This window comes from Oncorhynchus tshawytscha, linkage group LG33, assembly GCF_018296145.1.
Source record: "Oncorhynchus tshawytscha isolate Ot180627B linkage group LG33, Otsh_v2.0, whole genome shotgun sequence".
NCBI lineage: Eukaryota > Metazoa > Chordata > Actinopteri > Salmoniformes > Salmonidae > Oncorhynchus > Oncorhynchus tshawytscha.
This window is the reverse complement of record NC_056461.1, coordinates 48,345,725-48,359,622: the sequence shown is the minus strand read 5'-3', so window position 1 is coordinate 48,359,622 and position 13,898 is coordinate 48,345,725.

Sequence of the window (13,898 nt, the reverse complement as noted above, 5' to 3'; positions counted from 1 at the left end):
ATACTGGAGTGATGGAGGTAGATATGTATAGGGGAAGGGGACAGGGATACTGGAGTGATGGAGGTAGATATATATAGGGGTAAGGGGACAGGGATACTGGAGTGATGGAGGTAGATATATATAGGGGGAAGGAGACAAGGATACTGGAGTGGTGGAGGTAGATATGTGTAGGGGTAAGGTGACAGGGATACTGGAGTGATGGAGGTAGATATATATAGGGTGAAGGAGACAGGGATACTGTAGTGATGGAGGTAGATATGAATACGGAACAGGGATACTGGAGTAATGGAGGTAGATATATATAGGGGGAAGGGGACAGGGATACTGGAGTGATGGAGGTAGATATATATATAGGGGGAAGGGGACAGGGATACTGGAGTGATGGAGGTAGATGTGTATAGGGGGAAGGTGACAGGGATACTGGAGTGATGGAGGTAGATATGTATAGGGGGAAGGTGACAGGGATACTGGAGTGATGAAGGTAGATGTGTATAGGGAGAAGGTGACAGGGATACTGGAGTGATGGAGGTAGATGTGTATAGGGGGAAGGTGACAGGGATACTGGAGTGATGGAGGTAGATGTGTATAGGGAGAAGGTGACAGGGATCCTGGAGTGGTGGAGGTAGATATATATAGGGGGAAGGAGACAGGGATACTGGAGTGATGGAGGTAGATATATATAGGGGGAAGGAGACAGGGATACTGGAGTGGTGGAGGTAGATATGTATAGGGGTAAGGTGACAGGGATACTGGAGTGATGGAGGTAGATATATATAGGGGAAGGAGACAGGGATACTGTAGTGATGGAGGTAGATATGAATAGGGAACAGGGATACTGGAGTGATGGAGGTAGATATATATAGGGGGAAGGTGACAGGGATACTGGAGTGATGGAGGTAGATATATATAGTGGGAAGGTGACAGGGATACTGGAGTGATGGAGGTAGATATATATAGGGGGAAGGGGTCAGGGATACTGGAGTGATGGAGGTAGATATATATAGGGGGAAGGAGACAGGGATACTGGAGTGGTGGAGGTAGATATGTATAGGGGTAAGGTGACAGGGATACTGGAGTGATGGAGGTAGATATATATAGGGGGAAGGAGACAGGGATACTGGAGTGATGGAGGTAGATATATATAGGGGGAAGGTGACAGGGATACTGGAGTGATGGAGGTAGATATGTATAGGGGTAAGGTGACAGGGATACTGGAGTGATGGAGGTAGATGTGTATAGGGGGAAGGTGACAGGGATACTGGAGTGATGGAGGTAGATGTGTATAGGGGGAAGGTGACAGGGATACTGGAGTGATGGAGGTAGATATATATAGGGGGAAGGAGACAGGGATACTGGAGTGATGGAGGTAGATATATATAGGGGAAGGTGACAGGGATACTGTAGTGATGGATGTAGATATATATAGGGGAAGGTGACAGGGATACTGGAGTGATGAGGTAGATATGTATAGGGGAAGGTGACAGGGGTACTGGAGTGATGGAGGTAGATATGTATAGGGGAAGGTGACAGGGATACTGTAGTGATGGAGGTAGATATATATAGGGGAAGGAGACAGGGATACTGTAGTGATGGAGGTAGATATATATAGGGGAAGGAGACAGGGATACTGGAGTGATGGAGGTAGATATATATAGGGGAAGGTGACAGGGATACTGTAGTGATGGAGGTAGATATATATAGGGGAAGGAGACAGGGATACTGGAGTGATGGAGGTAGATATATATAGGGGGAAGGAGACAGGGATACTGGAGTGATGGAGGTAGATATATATAGGGGGAAGGTGACAGGGATACTGTAGTGATGGAGGTAGATATATATAGGGGTAAGGAGACAGGGATACTGGAGTGATGGAGGTAGATATGTATAGGGGGAAGGTGACAGGGATACTGTAGTGATGGAGGTAGATATGTATAGGGGGAAGGAGACAGGGATACTGGAGTGATGGAGGTAGATATATATAGGGGGAAGGAGACAGGGATACTGGAGTGATGGAGGTAGATATATATAGGGGGAAGGTGACAGGGATACTGGAGTGATGGAGGTAGATATGTATAGGGGAAGGTGACGGATACTGAAGTGATGGAGGTAGATATGTATAGGGGGAAGGTGACAGGGATACTGGAGTGGTGGAGGTAGATATGTATAGGGGAAGGTGACAGGGATACTGGAGTGATGGAGGTAGATATATATAGGGGAAGGGGACAGGGATATTGGGGTGATGGAGGTAGATATATATAGGGGAAGGTGACAGGGATACTGTAGTGATGGAGGTAGATATATATAGGGGGAAGGTGACAGGGATACTGGAGTGATGGAGGTAGATATATATAGGGGGAAGGTGACAGGGATACTGTTGTGATGGAGGTAAATATATATAGGGGGAAGGTGACTAGGCAACAGGATATTTGATAAACAAACTAGCAGCAGCTTGTATGTGAGTGGATGTGTGGGTGTGTAGAGTCAATATACATATATGTGCAGATTGTATGTGTGAGTGAACGGATGAGTGTGTGTGTGTGTGTGTGTGTGTGTTGGAGTGACAGTGTGTGTGTGTGTGTGTGTGTGTGTGTGTGTGTGTGTGTGTTTGGAGTGACAGTGTGTGTGTGTGTGTGTGTGTGTGTGTGTGTGTGTTTGGAGTGACAGTGTGTGTGTGTGTTGGAGTGACAGTGTGTGTGTGTGTGTGTGTGTGTTTGGAGTGACTATGTGTGTGTGTGTGTGTGTGTTGGAGGTGACTGTGTGTGTGTGTATGTGTGTGTGTCTGTGTTGGAGTGACTGTGTGTGTGTGTGTTGGAGTGACTGTGTGTGTGTTGGAGTGACAGTGTGTGTGTGTGTGTGTGTTGGAGTGACAGTGTGTGTGTGTGTTGGAGTGACAGTGTGTGTGTGTGTGTGTGTGTGTGTTGGAGGTGACTGTGTGTGTGTGTATGTGTGTGTGTGTGTGTGTGTGTGTGTGTGTGTGTGTGTGTGTGTGTGTGTGTGTGTTGGAGTGACTGTGTGTGTGTGTGTTGGAGTAACTGTGTGTGTGTGTGTGTTGGAGTGACTGTGTGTGTGTGTGTTGGAGTGACTGTGTGTGTGTGTGTGTTGGAGTGACTGTGTGTGTGTGTGTTGGAGTGACTGTGTGTGTGTTGGAGTGACTGTGTTGGAGTGACTGTGTGTGTGTGTTGGAGTGACTGTGTGTGTGTGTGTTGGAGTGACTGTGTGTGTGTGTGTTGGAGTGACTGTGTGTGTGTTGGAGTGACTGTGTGTGTTTTTTGGAGTGACTGTGTTGGAGTGACTGTGTGTGTGTTGGAGTGACTGTGTTGGAGTGACTGTGTGTGTGTTGGAGTGACTGTGTGTTGGAGTGACTGTGTGTGTGTGTGTGTTGGAGTGACTGTGTGTGTGTTGGAGTGACTGTGTGTGTGTGTGTTGGAGTGACTGTGTGTGTGTGTGTTGGAGTGACTGTGTGTGTGTTGGAGTGACTGTGTGTGTGTTGGAGTGACTGTGTGTGTGTGCGTGCGTAGGGCCCTGTGAATGCGCATAGAGACATTGCAGAGATTGAAATAAAAGGTCAATAAAGATACAAGGTTAACTCAGATAGTCCGTGTTACTATTAATATAGTCTAGTCGTATTGGGGGATAGAAGCTGTTCAACGGCGTCAGACTTTTGGTGCAGCGGTACTTCTTGCCATGTGGAGAGAACAGTCTCTGGTTGGGGTCTTTGACGCCTCTTTTCACACCGCCTGGTATAAAGGTCAAGGATGGCAGGGGGCTCCAGTTATGTCGTGGGCCGTTTGCACCTCCCTCTGTATCGCCATGAGATCCAGGGCGGTGCTGTTGCCAACCCAGGCAGTGATGCAGCCAGTCAACTCTCTCAATGATACAACTGTAAAAAATCTTTTGAGGATTTGAGGGCCCATTGCCAAACTTTGACAACCTCCTGAGGGGGAAGAGGCACTATCGTACCTTCTTCACGACCGTGCGTGTGTGATTGGAAGCTGGAAGCTGAAGCTGTCTACCTGCTCTACTGCCGCCTCGTCGATGTGGATGGGGGTGTGCTCGCCCCCAGTTTCCTGTCGTCCATGATCAGCTCCTTGGTCTTGCTAAGGTTGAGAGAGAGGTTGTTGCTCCGCCTCCACACTGCCAGGTCACTGACCTCCTCCCTTCATGCTGACTCATCGTCACCGGTGACAACAGCTCTACATACATTCTTCTGTGGTGCCCCGAATTTCTAGTTATTTACATGATTAGTTTAATCAGGTACAATTAATTACAGAGAAATGATTTGATAAAATAGCACGTCATATCACTTAATCGGGCATAGCAAAGACACGACAGAGGTGTTCAGACCCAGAGTCCTAAGCTTGGTGACGAGCTTGGAGGGGTCAACGGTGTTGAACGCTGAGCTGTTGTCAAATAACAGCGTTCTCACATAGATATTCCTATGGTGGGTGAGGGTACTGTGGAGAGCTTTTGAGATTTCATTGTCTATGGATTTGTTGGGGCAGTATGCAAATTGGAGTGGGTCTATAGCAGTGGCGGAAGAAGTACCCAACTGTCATACTGTAGTAAAAGTATAGATACCTTCATAGAAAGTTACTCAAGTAAAAGTGGAAGTCACCCAGTAAAATACTACTTGAGTTAAAGTCTAAAAATATGTGGTTTTAAATTCCTTATATTAAGAAAACAAAGAGAGCCAGGGGCACACTCCACAACTCCACCACTCCACCACTCCAACACTCCAACACTCCACCACTCTACTACTCCATCACTCCACCACTCTAACACTCCAACAGTCCACCACTCCACCACTCCACCACTCCATCACTCCACCACTCCACCACTCTAACACTCCAACAGTCCACCACTCCACCACCCCACCACTCCACCACTCCACCACTCCACAACTCCACAACTCCACCACTCCACCACTCCACCACTCCACCACTCCACCACTCCAACACTCCAACACTCCACCACTCTACTACTCCATCACTCTAACACTCCAACAGTCCACCACTCCAACAGTCCACCACTCCACCACTCCACCACTCCACCACTCCACCACTCCACCACTCCACCACTCCATCACTCCATCACTCCATCACTCCACCACTCCAACACTCCAACAGTCCACCACTCCACCACCCCACCACTCCACCACTCCACCACTCCACCACTCCACCACTCCACCACTCCAACACTCCAACACTCCACCACTCCAACACTCCACCACTCTACTACTCCATCACTCCACCACTCTAACACTCCAACAGTCCACCACTCCACCACTCCACCACTCCATCACTCCACCACTCCACCACTCTAACACTCTAACACTCTACTACTCCATCACTCCATCACTCCACCACTCCACCACTCCACCACTCCACCACTCCACCACTCCACCAATCTGACACTCCGACACTATGACACTCTACTACACTCCACCGCTACGACACTAAGACACTACTCCACTCCGACACTAAGATGCTACGACACTAAGACACTACTCCACTCCGACACTAAGATGCTACGACACTAAGACACTACTCCACTCCGACACTAAGATGCTACGACACTAAGACACTACTCCACTCCGACACTAAGACGCTACGACACTAAGACACTACTCCACTCCGACACTAAGACGCTACGACACTAAGACACTACTCCACTCTGACACTAAGACGCTACGACACTAAGACACTACTCCACTCCGACACTAAGACGCTACGACACTACTCCACTCCGACACTAAGACGCTACGACACTAAGACACTACTCCACTCCGACACTAAGACGCTACGACACTAAGACACTAAGACGCTACGACACTAAGACACTACTCCACTCCGACACTAAGACGCTACGACACTAAGACACTACTCCACTCTGACACTAAGACGCTACGACACTAAGACACTACTCCACTCCGACACTAAGACGCTACGACACTACTCCACTCCGACACTAAGACGCTACGACACTAAGACACTACTCCACTCCGACACTAAGACGCTACGACACTAAGACACTACTCCACTCCGACACTAAGACGCTACGACACTAAGACACTACTCCACTCCGACACTAAGACGCTACGACACTCAGACACTACTCCAGTCCGACACTAAGACGCTACGACACTAAGACACTACTCCACTCCGACACTAAGACGCTATGACACCTAGACACTCAGACACTCAGACAGTATTTACAAACAAAGCATTTGTGCTTTGTGAGTCTGCCAGATCAGAGGCAGTAGGGATGACCAGGGATGTTCTCTGTTTAGTGAGTCCTCCAGATCAGAGGCAGTAGGGATGACCAGGGATGTTCTCTGTTTAGTGAGTCCTCCAGATCAGAGGCAGTAGGGATGACCAGGGATGTTCTCTGTTTAGTGAGTCCTCCAGATCAGAGGCAGTAGGGATGACCAGGGATGTTCTCTGTTTAGTGAGTCCTCCAGTTCTTGAGACGGCATTCAGAGGTGGAAGAAGGATCGGACCAAAGCGCAGCGTGGTAAGCGTTCATGATGATTTATTCAAAACGAGCTGAACGCTGAAATACAAAACAATAAGCAATGTTATCAAAACGAAACCGAAACAGTACCGTGTGGCCCAAACACTCACATGGAAACAAACAACCACAAACCAAAAGTGAAACCCAGGCTACCTAAGGATGATTCTCAATCAGGGACAATGATTGACAGCTGCCTCTGATTGAGAACCATACTAAGTTGGGCATCACCTGCCTTAGCGACGTCGAATTAAAATCGCCGGGTAACCAGAACCCTCTAGGTTTTTCTGCATGTTTTACAGCCCTGTAGAGTTTGTTAAGCGTCAGCTTGTTATTTTTTTCTGGAAAAATCCAGAAGTCCAGTCACGATAACAGCTGAAACCTCCCTCGGGAGGTGGAACGGTCGGCATTTTACCATCAGGTATTCCAAGACGGGTGAAGAGTGGGTCGACACTTCCACCGCGCTGGAGTTAGAACACCGGGTGGAGGTTATGAAGATGCAACCCCCCCCCTCGAATCCCCCCCGAATGTTTGTGTGTGTGACTAATTGGACAGGATGATGGTTCACGAAGAACGGCTGCAGGGATTAATGCTGTGTTGTGTTAGTTTGTGTTGTGTTGTATTAGTTTGTTTGTCTTGTGTTAGTTTGTCTTGTGGTTGTTTGTGTTGTGTTATGTTAGTTTGTGTTGTGTTAGTTTGTGTTGTGTTGTATTAGTTTGCGTTTGTTTGTCTTGTGTTAGTTTGTATTGTGTTAGCTTGTGTTGTGTTAGGTTGTGTTAGTTTGTGTTGTGGTTGTTTGTGTTTGTTGTGTCAGTTTGTGTTGTGTTAGCTTGTGTTGTGTTAGCTTGTGTTGTGTTGTGTTAGTTTGTGTTGTGTTAGTTTGTGTTGTGTTAGGTTGTGTTGTGTTAGGTTGTGTTGTATTAGTTTGTGTTGTGTTAGTTTGTGTTGTGTTAGGTTGTGTTGTGTTAGGTTGTGTTGTATTAGTTTGTGTTGTATTAGTTTGTTTGTCTTGTGTTTGTTTGTCTTGTGTTAGTTTGTCTTGTGGTTGTTTGTGTTGTGTTGTGTTCGTTTGTGTTGTGTTGTATTAGTTTGTTTGTCTTGTGTTTGTTTGTCTTGTGTTAGTTTGTCTTGTGGTTGTTTGTGTTGTGTTGTGTTCGTTTGTGTTGTGTTGTATTAGTTTGTGTTGTGTTGTATTAGTTTGTGTTGTGTTGTCTTGTGTTTGTTTGTCTTGTGTTTGTTTGTCTTGTGTTAGCTTGTGTTAGTTTGTGTTGTGTTAGTTTGTGTTGTGGTTGTTTGTGTTTGTTGTGTTAGTTTGTGTTGTGTCAGTTTGTGTTGTGTTAGTCTGTGTTTTGTTAGGTTGAAAGAGAGATGGACATTCCCCTCAGCAACAATAACTCTGAAATCCTTCATCTCTCTCCTCCGTATATTTGCATATTTCTATATTTTCTTTAATTTAACCTTTATTTAACTAGGCAAGTCAGTTAAGAACAAATTCTTATTTACAATGACGGCCTAGCGAAAGGCAAAAGGCCTCCTGTGGGGACGGGGACCTGGGATTAAAAATACAAAATAAATACAATATAAATATAAATATAGGACAAAACACACATCACGACAAGAGAGACAACGCAACACTACATGAAGAGAGACCTAAGACAACACAACACTACATGAAGAGAGACCTAAGACACCACTACATAAAGAGAGACCTAAGACAACACTACATAAAGAGAGACCTAAGACAACACAACACTACATGAAGAGAGACCTAAAGACACCACTACATAAAGACAGACCTAAGACAACACTACATAAAGAGAGACCTAAGACAACACTACATAAAGAGAGACCTAAGACAACACTACATAAAGAGAGACCTAAGACAACACTACATAAAGAGAGACCTAAGACAACACTACATAAAGAGAGACCTAAGACAACACTACATAAAGAGAGACCTAAGACAACACTACATAAAGAGAGACCTAAGACAACACTACATAAAGAGAGACCTAAGACAACACTACATAAAGAGAGACCTAACACAACACAACACTACATAAAGACAGACCTAAGACAACACTACATAAAGACAGACCTAAGACAACACTACATAAAGAGAGACCTAAGACAACACAACACTACATAAAGACAGACCTAAGACAACACAACACTACATAAAGACAGACCTAAGACAACACTACATAAAGACAGACCTAAGACAACACTACATAAAGAGAGACCTAAGACAACACTACATAAAGACAGACCTAAGACAACACTACATAAAGAGAGACCTAAGACAACACTACATAAAGAGAGACCTAAGACAACACTACATAAAGAGAGACCTAAGACAACACAACACTACATGAAGAGAGACCTAAGACAACACTACATAAAGAGAGACCTAAGACAACACTACATAAAGACAGACCTAAGACAACACTACATAAAGACAGACCTAAGACAACACAACACTACATGAAGAGAGACCTAAGACAACACTACATAAAGAGAGACCTAAGACAACACTACATAAAGACAGACCTAAGACAACACTACATAAAGACAGACCTAAGACAACACTACATAAAGACAGACCTAAGACAACACTACATAAAGACAGACCTAAGACAACACTACATAAAGACAGACCTAAGACAACACTACATAAAGACAGACCTAAGACAACACAACACTACATGAAGAGAGACCTAAGACAACACTACATAAAGACAGACCTAAGACAACACTACATAAAGACAGACCTAAGACAACACTACATAAAGACAGACCTAAGACAACACTACATAAAGAGAGACCTAAGACACCACAACACTACATAAAGAGAGACCTAAGACACCACAACACTACATAAAGAGAGACCTAAGACAACACTACATAAAGACAGACCTAAGACAACAACATAGCAAGGCAGCAACACATGACAACACAGCATGGTAGCAACACAACATAGCAACAACATGGTAGCAACACAACACTACATAAAGACAGACCTAAGACAACACTACATAAAGAGAGACCTAAGACAACACTACATAAAGACAGACCTAAGACAACAACATAGCAAGGCAGCAACACATGATAACACAGCATGGTAGCAACACAACACTACATGAAGAGAGACCTAAGACAACAACATAGCAAGGCAGCAACACATGACAACACAGCATGGTAGCAACACAACATAGCAACAAAATGGTAGCAACACAACATAGCAACAACATGGTAGCAACACAACATAGCAACAACATGGTAGCAACACAACATAGCAACAACATGGTAGCAACACAACATAGCAACAACATGGTAGCAACACAACATAGCAACAACATGGTAGCAACACAACATAGCAACAACATAGTAGCAACACAACACGGTAGCAGCACCAAACATAGAACAAACATTATTGGACACAGACAACAGCACAAAGGGCAAGAAGGAAAGGCAACAATACATCATGTGAAGCAGCCACAACTGTCATGTGTCCATGATTGAGTCTTTGAATGAAGAGATGGAGATACAACTGTCCAGTTTGAGTGTTTGTTGCAGCTCGTTCCACAGGCTAGCTGCAGTGAACTGAAAAGAGGAGCGACCCAGAGGATGTGTCCGCTTTGTGGACCTTTAACAGAATGTGACTGGCAGAACGGGTGTTTGTATGTGGAGGATGAGAGGCCTAAGAGGGTTTTATAAATAAGCATCAACCAGTGGGTCTTGCAAAGGGTATTCAGAGATGACCAGTTTACAGAGGAGTATAGAGTGCAGTGATGTGTCCTATGAGGAGCATTTGTGGTGAATCCGATGGCCGAATGGTAAAGAACATCTAGCTGCTCAAGAGCAGCCTTATCTGCCGATCTATAAATTACATGGGTAGGATGGTCATCTGAATCAGTGTTAGTTTGGCAGCTGGGATGAAAGAGGAGCGATTACGATAGAGGAAACCAAATCTAGATTTAACTTTAGCTTGCAGCTTTTGATATGTGCTGAGAGACGGGCAGTGTTTATCATGACTGTATCAACTGCATATAAATGGCTGAGAGAGCTTTCTACTGCCTGAGCTATGTTGTTGATGTAAATTGAGAAGAGCATGGGGCCTAGGATCGAGCCTTGGGGTACTCCCTTGGTGACAGGCAGTGGCTGAGGCAGCAGATGTTCTGACTTTGTCCACTGCACTCTTTGAGAGATGTTCGTGTATGAAGGAGACCAAGGCGCAGCGTGGAATGCGTACATTCTCTTTATTAAAAGAATGAACACCGAACAAAATAACAAACGAACCGTGAAGCAATAGAGTGCTGACAGGCAACTACAACCAGAAAGTGGGAAACAGGGCTGCCTAAATATGATCCCCAATCAGAGACAACGAGAAACAGCTGTCTCTGATTGGGAACCATATCAGGCAAACATAGAAATACAAAAAACCCTAGACATACAAAACCCTAGACATACAAAACCCTAGATATACAAAACCCTTGACACACAAAGCCCTAGACCTACAACAACCCTAGACATACAAAACCCTAGACATACAAAACCCTAGACATACAACAACCCTAGACATACAAAACCCTAGACATACAAAACCCTGGACATACAAAACCCTGGACATACAAAACCCTAGATATACAAAACCCTAGATATACAAACCCCTTGACACACAAATCCCTAGACCTACAACAACCCTAGACATACAAAACCCTAGACATACAACAACCCTAGACCTACAACAACCCTAGACATACAAAACCCTAGACATACAAAACCCTAGACATACAACACTAGAGTACCCACCCTAGTCACACCCTGACCTAACCAAAAGGTATAGAAAACATAGATATCTAAGGTCAGGGCGTGACAGAGAGGTAGTTAGAAAACAAGGCCAAAGACTCCTCAGAGATACCAATACTCCTTAGCCGGCCCACAAGAATGGAATGGTCTACCGTATCAAAAGCTTTGACCAAGTCAATAAAAATAGCAGCACAACACTGCTTAGAATCAAGGGCTGATTGATGAATCATTTAGGACCTTTAAGGTTGCAGTGACACATCCATAACCTGAGCGGAAACCAGATTGCATACCCAAGAGAATACTATACACATAAAAAAAACAGTCAGTTGACAAATTTTCGACACGTTTGATAAACAGGGCAAGATAGAAATAGCCCTATAACAGTTAGGATCAGCTTGATCTCTCCCTTTAAATAAAGGACAAACCATGGCTACCTTCCAAGCAATGGGAACCTCCCCAGAGAGGAGAGACAGGTTTGGCGATTATTGGGGCAGCAACCATAAGAAGAAAGGGTCTAAACTATCTGACTCAGATTTGGGGTCAAGTTTAAGGAGCTCCTTTAGCACCTCAGACACCTCAGTGACCGCCTGCAGGGAGAAACTATGTAGCGGGGCGAGGGGGAAAGAGGGAGGAGCCTATGGGTTGGTCTCATTAGAAGGGGTGCGAGATGAGGAAATGTTGGAAGGGCAAGGAGGCATGGTTGAGTCAAATAGGAATCCTGACTTAATGAAGTGCTGATTTAAAAAGCTCAGCCATGTGCTTCTTGTCAGTAACAACCACTTCATCAACTTTAAGGTACATGGGCAGCTGTGAGGAGGAGGTTTTATTCTCCAGGTCTTTAACCGTTTTCCAGAACCTCTTGGGGTTAGACCCACAGAGAGAGAACTGCTCCTTAACGTGTAGAAAACCCAGGCTTTTACGAGAGCAGAAATCAGTGAAGCAGATATCAGAGCACAGGTCAGAATTGGGGCTAGCAACTGTAGATGGGCCAGGGTGTACATGCACATTTCCAGATATCATCAGCAGTAAAAACAATCAAAGCACGGCAGAGGACAGGGAGAGCTCTGCATTGTTGATTTATGACATCTGAATGTGCATCAGTTGGCAACAAGTTTTTTTTAAACATTTATTTAACTAGGCAAGTCAGTTAAGAACAAATTCTTATTTTCAATGACGGCCTAGGAACAGTGGGTTAACTGCCTGTTCAGGGGGAGAACGACAGATTTGTACCTTGTCAGCTCAGGGATTCGAACTTGCAAGCTTCCGGTTACTAGTCCAACCCTCTAACCACTAGGCTACCCTGCCGTCATGTTGTACCGCAATTTCATCAGGTAACATGAATACAAAGCAGGCGAGAGGTGGTTAGAACGGGATGGGATGCCAGAAGTCTGTGTAACCAATAGAGAGTCAGAGTCCCGAGGGTGGGAACAAACAGTCTGTCCCATGGTTGGGTAAACAAGAAAGTTCGTAGTCAATAAAGCATGCAGGAGTCAGAAGGCAAAATAGCAAAATGCACAAGAAAAAAAATGGAAGGACTTGGGGTCAATTGTTCAGTTCAGAGTCACTCGCCCAAACAGTGCCTGTGTGCTGGAGGTGAGCGAAACCTTGGGAGAGAGGGGGGTGTCACGTTCTGACCTTGATTTCCTATGTTTTGTATTTATTTGGTCAGGGCGTGAGTTGGGGTGGGCAGTCTATGTTCTTTTTCTATGTTTTGGCCTAGTATGGTTCTCAATCAGAGGCAGGTGTCATTAGTTGTCTCTGACTGAGAATCATACTTAGGTAGCCTGGGTGTCACTGTTTGTTGGGGGGTGATTGTTTCCATGTCTGTGTTGTTCACCACACGGTACTGTTTTGGTTTTTTGTTCGTTTCACGTTTATTGTTTTTGTATCAGTTGTGTTCATGTTGAGTATTTCTTATTAAAAGAAACATGGACACTTACCACGCCGCATATTGGTCCTCCGATCCTTCTCGCTCTCTTCAGACGAAGATGAGGAAAACCTTTACAAGGGGAGTGTGGTGTACCAGACAGGGGGAGATGGGCCACGGAGAGAGGGGAGAGTGTGGTGGGGGTAGCTGTACCAGACAGGGGAGATGGGCCAGGGAGAGAGGGGAGAGTGTAGTGGAGGCACCTGTACCAGACAGGGGGAGATGGGCCAGGGAGAGAGGGGAGAGTGTAGTGGAGGCACCTGTACCAGACAGGGGGAGACGGGCCAGGGCAGACGGTGAACAGAGAGAGGTGACTGTGGTGGGGGTACCGGTACCAGACAGGGGGAGACAGACCAGGGCAGACGGTGAACAGAGATGGGAGAGTGTGGTGGGGGTACCTGTACCAGACAGGGGGAGACAGACCAGGGCAGACGGTGAACAGAGAGGGGAGAGTGTGGTGGAGGTACCTGTACCAGACAGGGGGAGACAGGCCAGGGAGAGAGGGGTGAGTGTGGTGAAGGTACCTGTACCAGACAGGGGGAGACAAACAGGTCAGACAGTGAACAGAGAGGGGAGAGTGTGGTGGAGGTACCTGTACCAGACAGGGGGAGACAGGCCACGGCAGACGGAGAACCGAGAGTGTGGTGGAGGT